The sequence below is a fragment of the Silene latifolia genome, chromosome X, assembly GCF_048544455.1.
Source record: "Silene latifolia isolate original U9 population chromosome X, ASM4854445v1, whole genome shotgun sequence".
Lineage (NCBI taxonomy): Eukaryota > Viridiplantae > Streptophyta > Magnoliopsida > Caryophyllales > Caryophyllaceae > Silene > Silene latifolia.
In genome coordinates, this window is record NC_133537.1 from 236,775,130 (window position 1) to 236,791,949 (window position 16,820).

Consider the following 16,820-nt stretch of genomic DNA (forward strand, 5'->3'; position numbering starts at 1 on the left):
GCCAGGCAGCCCCATTGGGGCGCGAGCCTATTGGCGAGGGAAGGGCTCTGCTCAGGTTTTGAAAGATATAAATAGGCAGGCTCTTGAGGCGCGAGCCATGAGGCGAGCCAAGAGGTGCCTCCTGGTTGTTAAAATGGTTGTTTACAACGGTTTTTTGTAATGAATGATTTGCGAGTGTTGTTTGCATGACTCGGAATAATTACTATTATGTTAGTAATATTCGTTGTCGGACTTGCATGTTTGAAAAGCATAGTTTACAAATAGAAATGTAAAATGTCTGATTTGAACTAAATATGTTAAGTTCATTTCTTTGTAATTAGTCAAGTTTGTCATCGTACTCGGATTAAACTGACATGGTATAAAGAACCAAGGATGATTATGTATTATGACTAATATGTTTACAAGTGTAAATAAAAGAGAAAAATTGTAAATAAAGAAAAGGGTGTTAAAATACCCATTAAAATGTAATTAACCAATAATATCATCGAGTCACGGAATAAACCGTCATGGTATAAAGAACCAAGGATGATTTTTGTAATAGTCAAAATATTTTTCATAAAAATGATTTGAAGTGGTAAAAACCGTAAAAGGAAAGAAGTAAAAATAAAAGAAAGTGTTGAAGGAAAGACGAACTCAAACACGGATGAGTCTGACCTGGGCACCCCATTGAGGCGCGAGCCACTTTGCACAATAAGGGGCTTCTGCCTCAGGCCAAAACCCAGTTTTGGCTCGTCTAACCTAAATTTGAATCGTGTTATGCATCGTTCGTGCTTATAGACTCATCAAAACAGTAAAGACATGAATTAAAGTGAGATATTTACACCCTCAAACTTACGTATTTTGCGAAGTAGACGACTTTAGAGACGGTTTTCTCGCTGTGACTAATCGCGATCAAAGAAGTTTAAAAGAGTGCCTTAAAAAAGGATTTGGTTTTGAAAATGAGTTGAAAATATGTTAATTAAAACATGTTGTTTAATGAGTTGAGTTGGTCGAATGGGTCGGTCGAATGCACGGCGACGGTACCAAACAATATGTGAAAGGCTTGTGTTTACGATCGGTAGGTCGTAAACACGTGTCGATTTTGTGACTTAGGAAGTCGAGTATAGAAGTTTAAGGGAGAAGGAGGGGGCGGACTCTCGCGTGAGTATTCTGGTGTATGATGGGTGGTATTTATAGAGAAATGTGGGATGGTAGGTCGATTGTGTTTGCTTGGAGGCTAAGGAGACACCCAATTGAGGCGCGAGCAAGCCTGCTATGCAATATGGTGCCCTGTCCTTTTCAATTTGGACGTGGCCAATTCTCCATCCATTGTTTAGTTGGTTTGATATGTGGTATTCATATAGGATGTTGTGTAACAATATGGAAATCTAATAAGATGATTTTGGTGTTACTTGCGGTAGGTGTTTTGTGTGCTTGACTCGGGTTTGACCCGTGTGATTCGGGATTTGAATTTTTAGTCGGTTTTTGGCTCGGTGTCGGTTTGGACTCTAAATAGGGTCATTTTAATGGAAATGACATGATAAAAACATTCATGGCATTATTTTCGACATTCGAGATTTGGGTTGACTTGGGTTAACTCAGGTTGACTCAAATTGCGGGTATCTGAGTCGGTTTTGGGTCCGAATATAGTTTTAACTCTAAATAGTGTTATTTTAATGTAAATGAAGTTAGAAAACTTTTGAAATCATTTTTCATATTCGAGTAGTGCATTAAACCGTCTCATATATAGCCAATCCACGCACGAATATCAATTACACATTATAGTCCGATCATAATCGGGTGGTTTTTGGAAGGGGCAGATACTGGGTATCTACAGAGCCCCCACTTTGACTGAGGCTTGGACATGGCAAAAGTCAATGTATGATCTCCAGGTCCATCGAAGATTACAACCTGAAGACCATTGCGACGTCGAGGCGACTCAAAAAGGTTTGAGCCAAGGACCTGCCGTCGGGAAGGGCGACGTTGAGGCGGCTCGGGGATTCGAGTCAAGGACCTACCGTCAGGAACAGTTTAGAGTCTATCGACTTCCGGTTCGGGTCATTTAAAGCCCATTGGACTACGTATAAAGGCTTGCCAGCCATAAGAAGGAATCATACCTGAGGCATGTTCGGGATATGTCCTTGAGTTGTACCTTGTTTGCGGACAAAGGCTCGCCAGCTTGTGAAAAGGAGTCGTACCCGAGGCATCTTCGGGATACGTCCTTCAATTGTATCTTATTTGCGGACAAAGGCTCGCCAGCCATATGCGTTGTAAGGTTCGCCAGCCATCTATGGTCGAATGATCGACTGTGGAAATATCCTGTGTGACCTCCATTTGAAAATCGGCACTCGCTGGGGAGTTAAAAAATCCTCAGGACTCTCCGGGGATATGAGTTGCTGCTCGTTGGGAGGTAGCGTGTGCCATGTTATTGATGCGGCTGAATCCCTTGCACTTGACGGGTCGGCGTTTGTTGGGAAGAGCCCAGTACTCAATTGGAGTGAGTTTGTCTTCTCAAGATTACCTGCATGGTTATTGACCACACAAATCCCCAGTCGCATAGACAACCACGTTGAATGCAAGCATTTAAACACGTAAGCACATAAGCATATGAGCAGTTAGCATATAAGCAATTAGCATGTAATATCTCACGCGAAGGGAGATAGAAATTTCGAAAGTTGTGAAGCTTAAAAGCTGTTAAGAGTTGGAATTTTTTGCTCATAGATCCGTGATTTGACAGATCGGAGACACGTGACCGTTGTGACATTGAATAATACGAACGCATACTGACAGACTGACATATGGGCAGTCGAGAAAGTGACATAAAGTCACTGTCGACACGACACGGGGTGACTCTGACAGACTTTGCTTATGTGTGTGCAACTCCTTAGCCAAGAAAGGGTGACAACACGTATCAAATCCCGTAGAAGGTCCGCTCGGCTGGGGAATAGGAATTGATTATCTTCTCCAGACATCTTTACCCCTGTTTGCTTACTTGAGATCCCTTCTCGAGGTATGATGATTCGGAGAGCAGAACCAAGACCTTGTTATCGTCTGAACCGAGCACTAGGCTAAAGGTGGTTTATTTTGGACTGTAGTTAAGACTCAGAAGATGATTGTGGACAAAGGACAAGTGGCGTCTTGAAAGAGAAGCCCCTAGAGTGAGAAGGTGGGAATTTGACAAAATAAGGAATGGGCGACGTCTTAAGGAAGAAGCCCCCGGTAAAGAAGTATAAGTATAACTTTTACAGCTAGGTGGGCTGTTTTTGAGGATTGATGGTGATGGTTGAGATTGAAATTGGTGTGCGGTTGTGTCCTTGTTGGGGGGACTGCCTACGTATTACTGTGTTTGCGAAATCAAACCAGATCGTAGTTCTGAGCTGGTTATTGTGGATTGAAAATTGGAATTGTTGTGAAAGGAGTATGCGGTAGTGCCCTTGTAATAGGACTGCCTACCCATTCGCGTATGTGCGAAATCAAACCAGATCGTAGTTCTGAGCTGTGTGTGTGCAATGGGTTACCAATTGAAGGTTTGAAAATTGAATGTGTGTGGGGGTGTGGTTGTGCCCTTGCAATAGGACTGCCTACATATTCGCGTGTTTGCGAAATCAAACGGGATCGTAGTTCCAAATGTGTGTGCTTAAGCGAGTTGTTAGGACCTTAAAGTTATTTTGAGGGGTATGGTTGTGTCCTTGAAGGACTGCCTACGTATTCATGTAAAGTGAAATCAAACCAGATCGTAGTTCTGAATGTGTGTGCCTAAGCGAGTTGTTAGGACCTTAAAGTGTGAGGGTCACGACGGTAAATTCTGTTTGGTGACTCGAAAAATTGATTTCAGAGAATTCCCCTCGATCATGAATCGAAGAGGTCTAATTTGTAAAAATGTTCCTTATCATGTGAGCACACTAAAAAGTGGACCCGAAGGGTTGCTTAGGTTTGTCCCGTTCTCGGTAGCAAAGCATTCGAGGACTCCGTATCTGGGTCAGGGTGAAAATTGCTTCGACATTATGGATTGTGGAGCTTGGTAATAATGGTTTGTTCGACAGATAAAAATCTGGATTTGAGCGTCACGACGGAAAATTCCGTTTGGTGACTCGAAGGTTGATTGGAGATAAATACCTCTTGATCATGAATCGAAGAGGTATAATTTGTGAAAATGTTCCTTATCATTTGAGCACAGTAAAAAGTGGACTCTAAAGGTAGATTATGTATGTCCCGTTCTCGATAACAAAGCATTCGAGGACTCCGTGGGGATTGTGGTGAAAAATGGCTTCAACATTAGGAAATGTGGAGCTTGGTAATAATGGGTTTGCTTAACAGATAAAAATCCGGAGCAAGAATTTTGTGGTGTTTAGGCCGAAGGGTAACGGCTTGTAGTGTGGTGCGGAATGGGGTCTCCGGCTTGATGTGGCATGAGCACGAAATGGTTGGTAAATAACATGGGATCAAATTTCCATGTCTGGACCTTAAAGGTTAAGGTGTGATATTACGAGCTTGAGGGGGAATCCTCAGAAGCCTAGATAGGTCTCCCTGCAATAGTCTCTAGAAGGACTTAGGGGTGAAGCGATGTTGGTCATGATCTTTAAGGGCAATCCCCAGGATCCTAGACAAGTCTCGCTGTAATAGTCTGTAGAAGGACTTAGGGGTGAATCAGTTTTGGTTGAGGTTTTAGTGTTTGGTGTTTTAGACGTGTCAGTCGCGGATTTTGGTGTGTTGGACTTGTTGGTCCTGGGCTTTGGACCTGTAGGTCATGAACTTGGTATTTGGGTGTTGGACTCATGGGTCCTGGACTTTAGACTTGTTGGTCCTGGACTTTATATGTTGGACTCATGCATCCTGAGATTTGGACTTGTTGGTCCTGGACTTTGGAAGTTGGTGTCGGACTTGTTGGTCCGAAGTTTGAAAAGTGAAATTGTGGGAAAATAACGAATTTGAATTTCGCTGTTTTATTTTTTTTGAAAAGTGACGGTTTTGAATTTTGTCAGTTGAAATTGTGGAAAAATAGCGAATTTGAGTTTCACTATTTCGTTTTTTGAACGAGATGGTTTTTAACTCCGTTGTTTGGAATTGTGAAAATAGTGAATTTGAATTTCACTATTTTGTTTTTTTGATTTTAAAATGACGGTTTTAATTTCCGTCGTTTGAAGTTGGTGAAGATAACGAACTTAAATTTCACTATCTTGTTTTTTAATTTGAAAATGACGGTTTTAATTTCCGTCGTTTGAAATTTGTGAAAATAGTGAATTTGAATTTCACTATCTCGTTTTTGTTTTGGGTTTTGCCTTGGCTTTCGCTTTGGCTATATTGGTTTTTTGCCGTCCTTTGTTCGAGGAAGGTAGAGGTGCAGACAGGGATGTACCCGTTGGTGAGAGGTTGATTCTTGGTCTTAAGATGTTTTTGTGGGGAATGGACTTGCCTTCCGTCATTGACCATGAACAAGGAGATGTTCTGGTTTGTTATTTGGGTTCGTCGTAGAATCCCTTTGATAGAAGCTCGTTCTATATTGGGTGCTAATGAAAGGTTTCTATTGCCAGACATGGAATTAGGTAAAGAAAATGGACACGGAGTTTCGAGTTCTCTGTTTACTCGGTACGGAATGTCACTCGATTGTACTCACATTGAATTGGAACATATTGTTTGTTTTTAATCAATTCTCAAATCAATTCTCGTTGTCAACGGGAAATGGTAAAGGGGAGAATATATGATAGTTGAAAATCGTGCTTTTATTTAGATAAATAAGATGTCAGCACAGACTCGATGAATACATGTGACTCATGGGGAAAGCCCCCAGTTTGTCACTGAGGAATAAAAGGACAGACACTAGGATAGATATGAGAAAGCCTAAGACTCGGACTCGGACTCGGACTTAATCGTAGATACGAACTCCTAATCATCATGTTCCTCCTCGAAGGTTTCTTTGGCAGCATCCAGCGGCTTGATTGTCTGGTTTTGAGCAATGAACCACTTGAGCACTTCACTCTCGTTGTTGGGGATGATATGAGGACAACTGTCCATAAGGCTTTTATCTCCTTGCAGAAAGAGATGCTCATGAGGGTTATTTTCATCACTAGGTTGGCATAGGGATGAAGCTACCAGTTCATTATTGTCGATCATATTTTGAATAGCATGTTTCAGTTTGAAGCATGTTTCCGTATCATGACCTTTTCCTTGATGATATTGGCAATAGGAATTGTCATCCCAGAAACGGCTTTTCTTGCATTCAAACAGGTCCGGGGTGGGCCCGATTGGTTGGAGCTTCCCTTGAGTCATGAGCTTTTGAAGAGTTGCGGCATAGGTTGTGTTGAGCCTAGTGAATGTCCTTTTAGAACGCTCAACCTTGCTGTTTGATTTGAGACATTCAGGAGGATTGTCTTGACTGAGAGGTGCAATTATGATTTTGCCAACTTCAATCATATCTTGAATGACATGCTTGAGTTTGGAACAGGTTTCGGTGTCATGGCCCTTGCCTTGGTGGTATTGGCAATAGGCATTACTATCCCAGAATCGGGCTCTCCTGTGTTCTGGTGGGTCCGGAGTTGGACCAATGGGTTGGAGCATTCCTTCTGAAGCAAGTATCTCCAAAGCGGTGCCATATGTTATTCCCAGATCAGTGAAGACCCTTTGATGTTTTCCCGTGGTTCCCACATTGGTGTTTCTTGGGATGTTTTTGTGAGTTTTGATTTGGTTTTTATCAGTCCTGGGCGGAAGCAGGGTTTGGTTGTTGTCAATGGGAAGTTTTTGGGATATTGCTTGATATTTTGAAGGGTATTTTTGTGAGGAAATTTCTTGTTCTTTGTTTGTGGGTTCATGGATGTGGGAACCATCAGATGACTCCTCATTTTCAATAGTTTTTGGTTGGTGAACGGAGGGTTGGTTTTCTCCTTGGTGGTCAGGTTCATTTTCAGTACTACCAAACCACCTCTCCAAATTAGCCACCCAAGTGTTCAAATCATCGATAGCCACTTGCAGATTTGAGAATATGTTGTTGATGAAGACGGAGAGAATCATTATAGCGCTTTGTATGCCATCCTCATCAATTGCATGAATTTCCTCATTGCTAGGAGGGCTAAGGTGAGAGAAGTCTAGGGAAGATTCTTGGCTGTGTTCAGTAGGGTATTCTTGAGGGTTGTTTTTTTTGTTTGTTGAGGGAGGTAATGGTAACTTACCCTTTTCAATCATTTTAAGGATGGCACATTTCAGGGGGAGACACATTTTAGTGTCATGTCCGCGGCCTTGGTGATGTTGGCAAAATAGTTTTCTGTCCCATCTACGTCCTCGCTTGTTTGGTAGAGGGTCTTGAGTTGGACCAATTGGTTGAAGTTTTCCTTAGGAGGTTACCCTTTCCAAGGTTGTGGCATAAGGCATACCCAGATCAGGGAAGAACATATAAGGTCGTCTGGTTTTGGTTTTGTCATTGGCAAGTAGTCGGCTTTCAATAAGCTTAACCCTTTGTTCAATATCGGAAGAGGGAGAATTCCCGATTATCATTTTTTCCTCAACTTGGGAGAGACGAGTGCTTAAGTCTTCCACGGTAGCTAGGAGTCGAAGAACCATGTTGTTGGTTTCAGCAGAAGTCATGGCAGATGCAGATTGATCGGCTTCTTGAGTTTCTTGTCGACGATCGATGACACCCAAGTGATTCCTATTTGACATAACGATAGGCGTTATAACTTATCTTGGTAAGAGATTGCACAAGCAAAGGCAAGTGCGATACATATGTACAAAAGGCAGTTTTGTTATGAAGACGCGATGGTGTGACTAGGTTATGAGTTCATTAAAGATCGTGAATGACCTCTTGTGTTTGAACTCTTGGTGCATGACTTTAATTTAGAATCTAGTGTCGACTTTGGCATAGTGATGCCTAGACAGACGACTTCTGACAGGATTTGGAAGTTTGTTGCTGGTGTAACGCCGTTGGACAAGACATGTGCACAAACTTGACCTTTGACCCGTAATTTAGGGGAAAGATGGGTTTAATACCCGAGAGGTTTTGACTCTCCTAACGCCATAGTTGGAGATGTCTCGACAATTAGGCGACACGACCTATACCAAAAGGTAGGTACTAACTTCGGCAGACACTCCACGTTATCTAGACGACCTGACTTGAAATCGACTGGACTCTAATCGACTCGTGGCTGAATCAGAAAGGTGGATTGATGTTTTCAAAAATAGAGATTTTCAAAAGATTCACTTTTCGTTTTATGGACGGCTTCCGAAGAGTAGGGATCTTTAGAAGGTCGGTCAGTTGAAGAGTTGTCTTAAGTTTGTTTTCAAAACACGGTTTTAGTTGAAATTGCGGCGGCTCTGAAAACAAAGTGTTGTTTCCAAAGACGGTTTTTGAAATTACGAATCACGGACTAGAAAATCGAGAATCGAATAATTTTGAATCATCATCACAATGGCCGTGAAAACGGTTAAGTTTGTTTTCAAAGATTTTAAAATTGGGTTGAAAATTTGAAAACGGTTAGATTTGTTTTCAAACAATTTGGAATCGGATTGAAATTTGAAAACGGTTAAATTTGTTTTCAAAGATTTGATTTTTGAATTTGAATTTAGAAAACGGTTAGATTTGTTTTCAAACATTTGAAATTGGATTTGAAATTTGAAAACGGTTAGATTTGTTTTCAAATATTTGAATTTTGATTTGGATTTTGAAAACGGTTAAATTAGTTCTCAAATGATTTGAGTTTTGATTTGAAATATGAAAACGGTTAAATTCGTTTTCAAAGATTTGACTTTGAATTGAAATTTGAAAACGATTAAATTTCTTCTCAAATGATTAGAAGTTGGATTTGAAATTTGAAAACGGTCAGATTTGTTTTCAAAGATTTGAACTTGAATTGAAATTCGAAAATGGTTAAATTTGTTTTCAAAGAATTTGAAATACGATTTGAAATTTGAAAACAGTTAAATGAGTTTTCAATGATTTGATTTTGAATTGAAATTTGAAAAAAAGTTAAATTTGTTTTCAAAAATTTGGTTTTGAATTGAAATTTGAAAACGGTTAAATTTGTTTTCAAATGATTTGAAATTGGATTTGAAATTTGAAAACGGTTAAATATGTTTTCAAAGATTTGGAATTGGATATTGTGAGGATTGAATTTTTCATTACGACGGGTTAGAAAACCGTTTTAACCTTTGAAAGACGGTATGCAAATCGAAAATTGTGAGAATTGAAATCGTCATTATGACGGCTTAGAAAAGCCAAATTTGATTTCGAAAATGACATTTGGAATTTTGGAAAGTTGCACGGGTCAAAATCGTCATTACGACGGTTTGAAAAACGTTTCTGTTTAAAAATTGATTTTGAATTTTGAAAATTCGAGGGTAGAATTCGTCATTACGATGGCGTAAAAGGGCGCTTTGATAATGCAACGGTTGGCGGCAGACCGAGTTTTGAAACGGCCATTAAGACGACGTAAAAGGGGATTTTGAAATGGTTTGTGAAAACCAAGGTTTGAAATCGTCATTACAACGGTATAAAAAGGTGCATTTGAAATGGTTATAAAAACCGGGTTTTGAAATGGCCATTATAACGGCATAAAAAGGTGCTTAGAAACGGTTGTAAAAACCTGGTTTGAAAATCGTCATTACGACGGCCTAGAAAGGTGTGTTGAAATGGGTGTAGAAAACCGGATTTGAAAATCGTCATTACGACGGCCTAGAAAGGCGTGTTGAAATAGTTATAAAAACCGGATTTGAAAATCGTCATTACGACGGACTAGAAAGGCGTGTTGAAACGGTTATAAAAACCGGGTTTGAAAATCGTCATTATGACAGCCTAAGAAGGCGTGCAACGGTCGGCGAAAGACCGAGGCTTAAAATGGCCATTATAACGGCGCAAGAAAGGTGATTTCGGAATTTTGAAAATGACGCGGAAGGACTTATGATCAAGTAACACATGAGCACTCACAGTTCATTATATTATGCATAATGCTGATACGGGTTTTGGCTTAATAGGGTGGGTTACACACCAAGCAATCAAACCCCGATTTGCGAGAGGGATACCAATCCAAACAAAATGTGTAAGGAGGGTTCCCTAGCCTCATGCTCGAAAGTGATGAAAGCTCTTTGATGAAACAGAAATGTGTAACGTCAATGGCATGCTTGACTCAATCAGGGTTCGAAACACGGGGATGAGAAAACTCACGCCGACGAGACGAGCCAATTGGTCGAAAAGGGTTAGGTTGTGGGCCCGGATAAGGAACCCGACTTATGACCGTAATATCAATTAATACACTTTAACCACGACCTCGTTCGAGTTTCACCTCTAAGGATCACAAAGACACAAGTGTCCGAGTTCCCCAGCGGAGTCGCCAAATTGTGGACATGGGCCACATGCACGCCTAGCCAATCTATGGACGTACATCGGTCTCTTTGAAGGCCACGCTCAGTGACGTAAAAATGCTTTCGACCGGATCGCTTTAGATCGGCCGGTTTCGTCTCGGTAAAAGTCCCGAAACGATTAAAGATGTTCGGAGTCGCCACCAAGCATTTGTGGGATGATTGGAACCCGTTCGAAATCCACTTTATACCTCGGTCAAATGAAGCACAATGCAGTGTTTGACATAGGTACTAAAGATAAGGACTCGTCCCCCTTTTAGCATTCTATGCCTAAAATGACTCTCGTACGCCCTGGATAAGGCCATCCACTATCCAAAGGTTCTAAGTAAGGGGTGAGGGTACGTATTGGGAAGCTCTTTAATCGGACACCCAATCCCGCCCACGTTAGCGGCCTCTACTGATCGATCATGGTTGTTTAAGTGCAAAATTTGATAAAACGGTGTAAATGCATGAATGCACATCCAAAAGTGTTAACCTAACATGTGAGCTTTCTAAGTCGGTTTGTTAATCCAAATATCAAGCATAAGATGTCAAGTTGGATTTATGGTTGATTTGCATGTGGGAACAGAAATTAAATATCCATTTAACAAATTCGGGTTATGATGCTTAACATGATCCATTTATTGAAAAAGGGTGTCAAATGACAAAGTGTAAAAACGTAAGCTTGTCAATCTGATCCGTCATGTATTTGGATTAACCGTAATCGGGATCGTCCTAGACAAGTGCCAAAATAGGACAAAACGATGCTAGGCAGCCCCACTAGGGCGCGAGCCTATTGGCGAGGGAAGGGCTCTGCCCAGGTTTTGAAAGATAGAAATAGGCAGGCTCTTGAGGCGCGTGCCATGGGACGACGAGCCAAGAGGTGCCTCCTGGTTGTTAAAATGGTTGTTTAAAACGGTTTTTTGTGATGAATGATTTGCGAGTGTTGTTTGCATGACTCAGAATAATTACTATTATATTAGTAATATTCGTTGTCGGACTTGCATGTTTGAAAAGCATAGTTTACAAATAGAAATGTAAAATGTTTGATTTGAACTAAATATGTTAAGTTCATTTCTTTGTAATTAGTCAAGTTTGTCATCGTACTCGGATTAAACCGACATGGTAATAGAACCAAGGTTGATTATAGATTATGACTAATATATTTACAAGTGTAAATAAAAGAGAAAAATGGTAAATAAAGAAAAGGGTGTTAAAATACCCATTAAAATGTAATTAACCAATAATATCATCGAGTCACGGAATAAACCGTCATGGTATAAAGAACCAAGGATGATTTTTGTAATGGTCAAAATATTTGTCCTAAAAATGATTTGAAATGGTAAAAACCGTAAAAGGAAAGAAGTAAAAATAAAAGAAAGTGTTGAAGGAAAGACGAACTCAAACATGGACGAGTCTGACCTGGGCACCCCATTGAGGCGCGAGCCACTTTGCATAATAAGGGGCTTCTGCCTTAGGCCAAAACCCAATTTTGGCTCGTCTAACCTAAATTTGAATCGTGTTATGCATCGTTCGTGCTTATAGACTCATCAAAACAGTAAAGACATGAATTAAAGTGAGATATTTACACCCTCAAACATACGTATTTTGATGTTTGCGAAGTAGACGACTTTAGAGACGGTTTTCTCGTTGTGACTAATCGCGATCAAAGAAGTTTAAAAGAGTGCCTTAAAATAGGATTTGGTTTTGAAAATGAGTTGAAAATATGTTAATTAAAACATATTGATTAATGAGTTTAGTTGGTCGAATGGGTCGGTCGAATGCACGGCGACGATACCAAACAATATGTGTAAGGCTTGTGTTTACGATCGGTAGGTCGTAAACACGTGTCGATTTTGTGACTTAGGAAGTCGAGTATAGAAGTTTAAGGGAGAAGGAGGGGGCGGAGTCTCGCGTGAGTATTGTGGTGTGTGATGGGTGGTATTAATATAGAAATGTGGGATGGTAGGTCGGTTGAGTTTGCTTGGAGGCCAAGGAGACACCCCATTGAGGCGCGAGCAAGCCTGCTATGCAATGGGTGCCCTGTCCTTTTCAATTTGGACGTAGCCAATTCTCCATCCATTGTTTGGTTGGTTTGATATGTGGTATTCATATATGATGTCGTGTAACAATATGGGCATCTAATAAGATGATTTTGGTGTTACTTGAGGTAGGTGTTTTGTGTGCTTGACTCTGGTTTGACCCGTGTGAGTTGGGATTTGATTTTTGAGTCGGTTTTTGGCTCGGTGTCGGTTTGGACTCTAAATAGGGCCATTTTAATGGAAATGACATAATAAAGACATTCATGGCATTATTTTCGACATTCAAGATTTGGGTTGACTCGGGTTGACTCAGGTTGACTCAAGTTGCGGGTATCGGAGTCGGTTTTGGGTCCGAAGACAGTTTGAACTCTAAATAGTGTTATTTTAATGCAAATAAAGTTAGAAAACTTTTGAAATCATTTTTCTTATCCGAGTAGTGCATTAAACCGTCTTATATATAGCCAATCCACGCACGCATATAAAAAACACGTTATAGTCCGATCATCATCGGGTGGTTTTTGGAAGGTGCAGATACTAGGTTAAAACAATGCTTTTTGCTTCCGCCAAGGACTAATAAAAGGGGGACAACCAAGGAGAAAACCAACCCTCCGTATGCGTATCAAGGTGCAAATGGTTATCAAGCCAATCCACGCACACATATGAAGGTGCAGATATGAGCGTGGCCTTTTGTTTGTTGATTTGTGAGTATTGTGGTGTGTTATGGCGAGTGAACGTCACTCGAGTGTACTCACATTGAATTGGAACATATTGTTAGTTTTAAATCAATTCTCAAATCAATTCTCGTTGTCAACGGGAAATGGTAAAGGGGAGAATATATGATAGTTGAAAATCGTGCTTTTATTTAGATAAATAAGATGTCAGCACAGACTCGATGAATACATGTGACTCATGGGGAAAGCCCCCAGTTTGTCACTGAGGAATAAAAGGACAGACACTAGGATAAATATGAGAAAGCCTAAGACTCGGACTCGGACTCGGACTCGGACTCAGACATAATCGTAGATACGGACTCCTAATCATCATGTTCCTCCTCGAAGGTCTCTTTTGCAGCATCCAGCGGCTTGATTGTCTGGACTTGAGCATTGACCCACTTAAGCACTTCACTCTCGTTGTTGGGGATTATCTGAGGACAACAGTCCATGAGGCTTTTATCGCCTTGCAGAAAGAGATGCTCATGAGGGTTATTTTTATCACTAGGTTGGCATAGGGATGAAGCTACCAGTTCATTGTTGTCGATCATATTTTGAATAGCATGTTTCAGTTTGAAGCATGTTTCTGTATCATGACTTTTTCCTTGATGATATTGGCAATAGGAATTGTCGTCCCAGAAATGACTTTTCTTGCATTCAGACGGGTCCGGGGTGGGCCCGATTGGTTGGAGCTTCCCTTCAGTCATGAGCTTTTGAATAGTTGCGGCATAGGTTGTGTTGAGCCTAGTGAATGTCCTTTAAGGATGCTCAACCTTGCTGTTTGATTTGAGACATTCAGGAGGATTGTCTTGACTGAGAGGTGCAATTATGATTTTGCCAACTTCAATCATATCTTGAATCACATGCTTGAGTTTGGAACAGGCTTCGGTGTCATGGCCCTTGCCTTGGTGGTATTGGCAATATATATTACTATCCCAGAATCGGGATCTCTTGTGTTCTGGTGGGTCCGGAGTCAGGCCAATGGGTTGGAGCATTCCTTCTGAAGCAAGTATCTCCAGAGCAGTGCCATATGTTATTCCCAGATCAGTGAAGACCCTTTGATGTTTTCCCGTGGTTCCCACATTTATGTTTCTCTTAGGTTCATATACCTATTATTAGACTCCTCTAATAGTGAACAAATTAATTTGTTAATTATATGTTCTTTAGATCTAGTGCATGCATAACAAAATGAAAGATTTATAAGAAAAACAATGTTCCTCACATTGATATGGTTCGAAAATATGGGCACAAGTAAGGTCACCTTCCTTCACTTGTTCTTGAGCTAAATATGATGGATGATCCTCCTAAGACTCCAAGTATAGAAGACACTCCAATTAGTTGCACCCAAGATTAATCCCAAAAATTCCTACTAGTATTAACTAGATATGTAGTAGAAATGCTCCCTTAATATTACTAATATTTCTAGTATTACTACCTCTAGTAATATATTGAGTGTATTAGTATTTGTGAGAGTTTGTTGCAATTTTCATGTGAGGGAAATATAGAGAGAAAAACAAGCAAAACAACTAGAGGAAAAATGAGCAACAAATGCTCATATATAAGGACCAAATCCGGTGGCCGTAGAGCATTAGGAGGAATATTTTTTCCTTTTGTTTTTACTTGTTTGTTTAGTCTAGGTAGAGTAGTGTAAGAATAGGCATGATTAAAGCTAGTATGTAGTGTCACTATCATGCTTTAATCAAAAACCAACAAAGACAAAAGAGCATCTTTTGCTCTCTTATTTGGCCGAAAATATGGACCCATTTTGGTCCATTTTTGCATTTTGTCATTTGTCCCACAAATGCTTATAAGTCATATGTTTAACTCTCTTACATAATTAATTATTAATGCAATCATTTAACACTTAAATATTACAAATAATAATATAATATACACTCCACTTTTTGAGTAGTATACTACCATTATATCAACATATAATGGGTCCCATGATTACTAGTTTGTTAAAATTACAACTTCTTGCAACTTTAAATAACTAATTACCTCTACCTCAAAACTTATTAAATGCCTCAACTAATTTAGTAATTTAACACTTAATTACACAATTAAATCTTATTTAATCACATTACAATAAGACGTAAAATTGCACTCCCATAATTAAGGAATTAATTAATCTGTATCACATACAATTAATTAAATATCTATTTGGGCCTCATCCTATAGGTGTGACCTAAAGGGATCAACTGACCACCACCGTCACACGACAGTAATGTCAAACTCTAGTTAGCCAATCATTATCGATTAATGAAGGTCAGTCAACTATATAAAGAATCATTCCTCATGTATTCTTAGTATGAGATTTAATAATGATATTTAAATCATGTGATCGCACTATTGTCGAGGACACATTTCCCAACAATCTCCCACTTGTCCTAGATAAGTGTGCGTCACCATTTCTCTTGTCCTATTACAACATCCCACTCAATGCAAGGTGTCTTGCAGGTCGTACTTACATTTGATCATATCTTGAGTGGTTTTCTCGATCTGGAGATTAATTGTCTGACCGGAATTATCTATCATAGATACCTTCCAAGCGTGGCCATGCATTTCCAGTTAACTACTCCTTGAGTGGCCTTGAGATTTCAAACAATCCTGACAAGGGGTGGACAATTCCTATCGCCCTATTCCCTTCGTTCAGCCACAGTCCATCATAACACAAAATATACCCAGTTTGACCTCATTTACGAAATCGTAGAGTATAAATCAAAGCTAATCAGAAGTTGTGCCAACTTGGGCGAATAGTCTCTAGTCAAAAGAATTGACTCATAAGAATACTATAGTAGCTCTTGCCACGATCAGGCTTTATAAATTACCAGAACTCAATAAGCGGTCACTGCCCGACAGAGTGTCCCATACAGTCTGCCTATATGATCGACTAGTCATCCCATATGACTTTATGGCACTTGAACTTGCCATCAATCGCATCACACTCTAGTCACTTCGAGACGTCACCTCATATAAGTAACTAGGGGCGGATGCCTTGTCAATCCAGTTCACTTTAATGGGGTTCAATTTGTTCTCAACAACCCATTTGGATAGAACAAGGTTATAAATAAACGAGTTTGTATAAATAAACTCAAACGACAAATGCGATTATCATATATGAACCAAAAACTCAGATTTTTCATTTCATATCTTATAATCTAATACAAATTTGGCATACGCCTTAGACCCATGGATACAACATGATGGTCATGCTTTGTTTGCGATTAAGGTTTGGTCAATGGATCAGCTATGTTGTCATCCGTTCCAACCTTACAAATCGCTACTTCCTTTCTTTCAATGAAATCCCTAATTACATGGAATTTTCTAAGTACGTGTCTAGACTTATTGTTAGACTTGGGTTCTTTAGCTTGAAAGATCGCCCCACTATTGTCACAGAACATCGTGATGTGATCTTTGGCGGTGGGAACTACCTATAGCCCTTCCATGAATTGCCTAATCCACACGGCTTCCTTGGCGACTTCGATCTTTGCAACGTACTCGACCTCTCCGTAGTAGAATCCGCAATCACTTCTTCTTTGAAGCTTCTCCGGCTTATGGCAAGACCATTGAGCATGTATATAAATCCAGCCTGGGATTTCATATCATCTCTATCTGTTTGAAAACTCGAGTCCGTGTAACCCTTAACACATAACTCGAGTCACCTCCAAACACTAAGATAGAATCCTTAGTCCTTCGCAAGTACTTAAGGATATTCTTCACAAATATCCAAAGTGACTCTCACCTGGATTCTCTTGATATCTACTAG